The sequence below is a fragment of the Daphnia pulex genome, chromosome 11 (assembly GCF_021134715.1).
Source record: "Daphnia pulex isolate KAP4 chromosome 11, ASM2113471v1".
NCBI lineage: Eukaryota > Metazoa > Arthropoda > Branchiopoda > Diplostraca > Daphniidae > Daphnia > Daphnia pulex.
Window position 1 is genome coordinate 6,348,198 of NC_060027.1, and position 7,855 is coordinate 6,356,052.

The following is a 7,855-nucleotide window of genomic DNA, read 5'->3' on the forward strand; positions in this document are numbered from 1 at the left end:
TGTGTTCGTAATTAATCTAAAACCTGTTGCACCTCTTCTTTATCCCTCTTTAAGTCTTTTTCTCCCCTGTATATTTTTTTTCTATTGTTACCTATTATTTGTTCAAAACACCACCACCATTCGCCTTCTCTTCAACGTGAACAGCGTTCCCGTCAGCCACTTACTCCACTATCTGTCATCATCATAATGCTAATAACTTGATTGAAGGATTTTCTGTGAACAGATATTTTCAAAATTTAGATTGTGCCTATGGATACTACCTAATATGTCAAATAAATATTTCATATTGAAGTATTTTTTTTCTGATTTATGTATTATAAACGTCATTTTAAAGATATATCTTTTTGCTATATTTCCATATACTTCCATGTACTAAAATACATTTTTACTAAAGGGATGGTAGTTTTACTTCTATTGCTATTTTTTATGAATTAGCCATTCTTTAACAGGAGAAAATAAATTTTATGGCTGGAAGTATGGCAGTCTTTAACAGAGAAACCTCTGTATTCAGAGCCGAAGTGATTAAGCACTTACCAGTAGTAACTTCGAGTTAAAAAGCCGCATCGTCAAGACCCAATGGAGCATAAGGGTCAGCGCAGCTTTCGGGAGATAACATCAGCTGCTTAAGAACATAGAAAAGTTGCTTTTATTTTTGTTTTTTTATCTCTTATCCCGTCCTCAGTGGTTTAACTTGAGAGAAGCGTAATCTTTGTAGATGCTACCATAAGAAAATATTTTTGGGGGGAGGGATGGGAAAGTGGAAATCCAATCATATAGTCAGGATTGCGTTCCCATGATGCCATAACTGCAAGGTTCAATACCTGAGAATGCATCACGGCTGGTTTTTCGTCAGCTGTTGGTCCGATATGGAAGTTCCGTGGTAGTAATAGTAAATGAATTCACGCTCGCAACTTAGTTTAGAGTGAGGAAATGGAAATGAGCTGCTCAGTAGTAGATGGGGGAACAAGGGGAAATAAAGAGAAGAAAATACCATAGTTTTCACAAGTGATAAACAGTAATTAGGCGAAAAAGAGCCGATACTATAGACACATTTTCATGGTCACGATCATCTCCACGTAATTAGGGGTGACGAGTGGGTATCTCTTTATAGATAAATTATTTTGATTTGGCTGCCGCCTGTCAGTATATGCCTAAAAGACGACTCCTCGAAAGAAGGAGGAAATGGAATTGTGAAACAAACTATTCGCATGGTAAATGACCCTGGAACCTTCTGATTGCTGCTGGGTCGTTCAAATCTTTTACTGGCTCGAGCGTTTTCAGATTTTGTGTTTGCACTTCAATGAGGACATTAGTTGGCGATACATAGCCTTAAAGATGTGGAGTGATACAATGTAGATTGCTTCCGTTAATTCCAGGTTCTCTACGCACAACTGGGCTTAATCTTTTAAACAATCTTGGAAATAAACTTATTTTGTTCGCAGAGATTATGGATTGGTAAACGGCAGCGTTAAATCCTTCACAGAAAAGTGTCCATTCCAGTTTGAACGGCTTTATTTGACGTTTCGTTAGTTGTTGTTTTTTTAAGTAAAAAGCTCTGACTTGATAGGAAGCTTTAGCTCTTGCCGTTTCTTTCAGTTTCTGCCATGATGGCTTTGTATTCACCCTTCTTGCTGATTTGGCTCCCATCAAAAGGTTGTGGATCGTAAGATCCATCGTCACAATCTCGTAGTCTTGGTTTTTATTGATCCACGTGGCCTTTGAAGGACTTCTAAGAAGCTTCTTTGTTTAGAAGAGCCACTTTGTTTCATTTAAGAGAAAAATTAAAGTTAAGTTGAATTGGTTTTAGTTTTAAAAGGTGTTTGATTTATTTAAGCCTTGTGTCTCAGCTTGTGTGCCACTTGATTGGCTGTTCTCACTTTCCTGGATTGCAGAGCCTCTTATCGCTAGCTGCCACCCTCGTCTGCCTGTTTTGTAGAAGCAGGAGTTTTTTTTCTTGCTACTTTAATATTTTTTTACAAGTTGTTAGAGATTTTGGCTGAATTGCCTTACTCCTCATGCGGTTGGGTGGTGTTCAATTCAATTCAACACAGAGGTTGAAAGGAGGTTTTGTTTTTAACGAAAAGTTCCTTTAATTTAGAAGTTAGAGGGAATTTTTATGGGAGAAACAGATTGTATTTAACTACAGCATTTGTCGTTATATCATAATACATAACTATTAGATGGAAGAAGCAAGTATTTCTTCATTTGTTTTCCCAGTTCTGGTATCAATTCAACTCCAGTGCTCCCTCTCTCCTGGCTGGTCTCCCTTTGCCTCTGGCTACCTTGGTGGTAGTGGTTCTACCGCTGGAGGTGGTGGCATCACTTTCGGAAAGGCTTCTTCTATCTTATATTTTTCCTTCCTCTATCTTCTTTTATTCCGCGCTTTCTTCCTCTTTTTGTACCGTTGCTGCTTGCTCTTGTTGTTGTGGATTGGGGCTGTTGGCTAACGGCCCCCTTTGCCTCGGCCCGAAGCGGATGTCCGTAATACCTTGGTAAGAGAGATCAATTGGCGCTTCTATCTGCCAATAATAACGAAGCTTACAAAGAGTCTTGCAGATGACATTTTAAAACTCTAGAAAACTCCTGTGCTACATTGTCACGTGTGTAGTTACTTTTCGTAAAGTTGTTTCTTTAATTGTTTTACTTTAAAGATCGGTACAAAACCTAAAAGAATACCGGGAGAAAAACGAGACGTTTGGTCAGAACGTGAGACAGAAACTTTGCTGACCATTACATTTTAAAAAGGTATGCAATATAGTTTTTTTGTGGATATATGGTCAGTGTTTGTTTGTTTACCTTATATTTGTTCAACTATAAACCTATGTAACGCGATATGCATTTTAAATTTGTTGTATAGGATACCATCACAGGTTCTTACAGCGCGACAGTTGCCAAGGAAACGAAAAGGCAGCATGGAAGGATACATTTTCAGCAATTGAACAAGAGCCCAGATTCAAAACCAAAACTGTTGAAGAAGATAAAAAAAAATGAATAGCCTTAAAACAGCTGCTAGTACAACTGTAGTACATCAGTGCACATCGTTTCTTACTGACGGGAATATGTAGCCAATATATATATATATTGTATTCATATAAAACATTTAATTAAAATATTATATTTCAAAGGTTGAGGACACGTGTTTTTTTATTGAAAAACTGTACGAAAAGATTATACACTCAGTTATTTAAAAAAAAAACATGTCTTGCTTGATTTGACAAACCAGTTTAGTGTTGATACATAAACTTTAGACAACCCCGAAATTAAAGCTCTTTTTCGAAACGAATTGCAAGGAAATAGTGGTGGTGTGGAACTATTGCTCGAGGTTGTAGAGGAGCAGTAAGTTCTTCTATTCTGTGAGCTTTTATATCTAGCTAGCCTAGCCTAGCTTATATCTATATAGCTTTTATATATCTATTCTTTATCTTTATTTAAATCTAATTTACTATGTAACAGCATATTTGAAATTTGAAGCCAACTCCCATTCCCACCATACCGTTTCCCAATTACCAGCTAGCGATATGTTATGGCACGGCAGTTCACAAACCCTTGGGCTGGCCAATCATTTTTGCAGTTTTTGCCCTACCATCCACGCCAAGCCCTTCGTCAGCTTCCAGTTCCGACACGCCTTCCGGCTCCGTCACACCTCCAACCATTTCAAAGCAGAAAGACAGCAACAAGTGTCCATTAATATGCCAATGAGTCATAACCAGGCGATTAACAGGCGGTTAAAAAAGCTAAATTCGCTGTTTCTTAAGAGACGGTCCCCTCCGCAAGATATCGAATGAAAGAAAAGAGACGAAAAGTACTTTTTCTGGCCATGCAAGTCCGACGAGAGCATGGCATTCCATTTGAATGATCTTCCAGTTGATTTACATGAGTTAATGTTTAATTCATAAAACGAACTTTAATTTATTGTATTTTTGTCAACATGAAAAATACAACTATAAAAATAAGATTTGTTATTCATTGGCGCTTGCAAACCACTGTCGCCGGATTAACCTGACGCTCAAATTCTTGTTTGGCACTATGGGGAAATGGTCTTCGTCAATCGTAATTGGTTTCCATTCAAAACAATATTGTGTAACACACAACATGCTGGTATTACCCTGCATCGATTTTATAAATGTTAGATATATATAGATGATGAAAGCAAGAAATATTTCAAAAATATGCTACAAACCGCGAGGCTCTAGTTTGAGTGAAACGTAGTTCTCCGTGTAGGCAATAAAACCTCTTTTTTTTAATACAAAATGATCGCTCCACAATGCACTTCGTTGATTTGTGGGCTTGGTTGAAATGTTTCTGTAATCGAATATAAGAATGAAACAAAAATTTTGAATAAAATTAAATCATTTGAATTATTATATATATATCTCTTTAGCAGTGGCGGGATAGCCGTAATAACTTCATAAGGAGTTATGAGATACGTTGGACAGCTATCCCACTGTCCCCGAGAAGGAAGCCATGGCCGAATGAGCCGTTAGCAAATTGTTTTTTAATCACACTGGCTTCGAATATCGTAGAGTCGTGACAACTTCCGGGCTTTGTTTCGTTGGAAGATATAAAACGGCATCACATTTTCCCTGTTTTTATTATGAAGCATTTGATAATTTAATAATATTTGATAATTGATAAAATACACTCAGATTCCTATTACTTGGACAAAAATGGATTGATAATTCTTTCTGTAGACTTAAACCTTTTCATGGAGGAAAAGTCGCGCAATGCGTACGTGATTCCCATCAACACATTCTGACACAACATTCCGGTGACATTTTGAAAATCTCGTTTAACCTAGTAAAATTTGATATCAAATTTGGTTTGACATTACGCTGCACTCGCCTCAGCAAGATCATCCGGATACAATATATAGTTTTTAGATACCAAACTGAGTGCAAAAGAAAAATTGTGCACTGCCTTGACAAGGAAGACTAACTGATCCTTAAAACATTTCCGACTAGTCTTAAAAGATCCCGTAGCATAAAACTGTAGGGCCGTAAGAACTACGTCCAAGTCGTGATCCTACGTTTGGCTCTAATTTACCCTTTAGGCAAGTGAGGGGATACTATTTCTGAAAATCAAATTTAAAACCATAAGACAATAAAAAAAGACGAGCAGTGTTACAAAAACATATCTGTAAAAGAACTGAATTGATGGTCTATCAAAGCGAAAGATTCGTCGCACCTTTCGTTGTAAAAATGTTCAAATACATAATTCCGTTTCGCGTAAAATGGTAGAAAACGCTCACGCTTTCTCTTTCGAATCTCACGACCATGCTCACTGTCATCATCACTATTTGAAGATACGTTGTTGTTCGTTAAGGACTACATCAAAATTATTTTTAAAAACATTCGGAAAATTCGTAGAATTCACTGAATTCGCTGAAATTGCCGCTAGATTCTTTGTTTGACTTGGAGGCTGTGCTCGACAGCTAGTGTGTTCGTTTACTAGCACTCTGAGGTTTAAATTCTCGAAAATTGGTACACCAATAAATATTTTACAATAGCTTACATATAAATATTGGCCGTAAATCCACTAATTTGTTTGCTTGAAATATTGTTTAAATCAGTCAAGTACAACATTTGGAAATCAGCTTTACTTAGTGACTTTTGTTTAGGAATTGTACTATTAAAGTACGAAAAACGCAAAGTTAAGTAAAAAAACACAAAGTCAAGTACGAAAATTGGATTGAACTTATACGTTTAGAATTTCGCCCGTGGTGTTGGCGTTGAATTTCTCGTATTTGGTCTGTTGTGCTAAGATTGGGACGACCGGGCCCAATTTCTGTTGAGAATATACAAGGTTATTCGAGTCACATGAGGCATCCGTATTAACTAATACAGGGTACAAAGTTCCAATGTGTGGAACATACATAAGTGACACATTATAACATTGAGAAAACTAACCAGAATCGAATAAGAACAATACGGGTGTGTGCAGTTTCCAAATAGTTTATTTGGAACAAAAAAGGAAAAACGAGAGTTTTGAATGACAAGCGACTATGGCGTCGTTACCAGTTGACAGGCAGAGAGAGAGAGAGAGGCATAGGCTAAACAGCACCCACAAGTAAGGAACCTTCACTAGATTGTAGGCCGGTGGGCAGTTACAGATCCATCCAGCGGTGTGAGTTTGCGCTCCAAAAACAACAATTTCTTCAAGTGCTGTAGTGGTTAGCGGAAATAAGCATCTCTTTTACCCTCTCTGGAATTCCTGTGGAGAGGAGGAAAACTGAAACAGAACTGAACAAAATTGATTTTTAACAGTCCACTCTGGCAATAATTTCCGCTTACTAGCCTAAGCCTGTTTCCTTTTCTGTTCGGAAGAAATTTCTAAAGTAGAAAAGGTGTTTCTGTTTGGAGCTCCACTAGTTGTGGAGGACAAGAAAGGGGAATATTGATTTAAAATGCACGGAAAGAAATATTAGGTTCAAAAGGAGGACTGTTTAAATCAATTTTATAATAATAGTTTAAATAAGAAAGTTTTACTATTAGCGAATTTACAAAAAACTGAAAATTGGGAAGAAACAGCTGAGTTGGTGTATGTGTGTGTCGGATGGTGGTTTCGATTGTGGTGTCGACGAAAAAATGGCGATGGTTGTATACGATTTGTGAAATCACACAAACATAAATTTAACTATATTTTAATTTGATTCTTCTAGATAAGTTTCACAAATATGTAGCGAGGCAGACAAAGAGGGATCAAATACAGTTTGCTTTGCTAAATTGCGTTGGATTTTTCGGGATTTAAGGGATTTGGGCACAAAAATACAGTTTTTGGGACGACGGCAGAGACACTCATACAATTACTCGTTGTGTTGCTTAACCTTAATAAGGTTAGTGCACTTCTGACTAAAAATTAATATTGAAAGAAATTTTATATGCTCTATGATAATAAGAATTACATAAGAAATAACGAATGATACCATAGTAGACCATAGTAGACGATGTTTCTTCCAGCTTCTTTAAAGATTTTTTCCTCAACGCGCAAAACCCCTTTTTCGTCAGACTTTTTTGGCGTTTAAGTTATGTTTTTAGATAACATATAACAAAATATGGGCTCGTTACACATGGTTGCAAATAAGTGATGAAGAAGTTAAATTAAATCATAAATTAAACTGATGAACTCGAGGAAACCGAAAGCAACGTGAAGAAAAGTAAGAAGGCAACGATGGTTTTCAACAAAGGGTATAGCTTCTTTTCCCCTACAACAACTGAGAAGGTGTGAAGGATGCTGTTATGGCAAAAAAACCAGGCGTCCTGGAAAATTTTCCAAACACGGATGTTTACTTGCAGTCAAGTAGTAGGATTGGCGAACAGCTCTATTCTTTATTATTGCTCGCTCTCCGTTTAAAGATACACAAATTAAATTAATCGAATAGTTACATACGGAAGAACCAGGTGGGTTGGGTAGGAATGAGACCTTTAGGGTCGCATTCGTTTGTTTTCCAATATAATTTAAATTTAAATTTAATCGATCGGAATGCCGGATGCAGAGAATTTCAAAAAACATCCCTTCCCCTTCTTGTGGAATAGTAGCTGAACACCGATGTGTCCACCCCGATTCTTTGAGAGAGATTCGGATACATCTGCTAATGGTGTCGGCCGCCATACTATGACGTGGTAAATTGCACAAAATTAATATTTGAATTCTCCCTAAAGGTTTCCGTTAGCTTGATGTAGACTTTAATGGCATGAAGCGAGTAACAATCCGCTTCAGGGAGAGCCGTGATAGAGAAGGTTTGCTAGTGTCCGCTCTGCTGTGCCTTTCTGGGCTTAAATAAACTAAACTTGGCGTTTTTTTCTGAAAAAAAAACGATAGATTGGAAATTGATGGCAGCCAGCTCCGATACGCGGAG

General features: G+C 37.3%; 1 long non-coding RNA gene across 1 annotated transcript; it reads right to left on the reverse strand.

Annotated features, from left to right (window-relative positions):
- Positions 1 to 3,884: 3,884 nt before the first annotated feature.
- Positions 3,885 to 6,016, reverse strand: LOC124207535. Its single transcript, XR_006880026.1, has 4 exons — positions 5,907 to 6,016; positions 4,658 to 5,784; positions 4,181 to 4,583; positions 3,885 to 4,106 (listed from the first exon to the last, which is right to left on the reverse strand). It is a non-coding gene; the product is annotated as an uncharacterized LOC124207535 (long non-coding RNA).
- Positions 6,017 to 7,855: the final 1,839 nt, after the last annotated feature.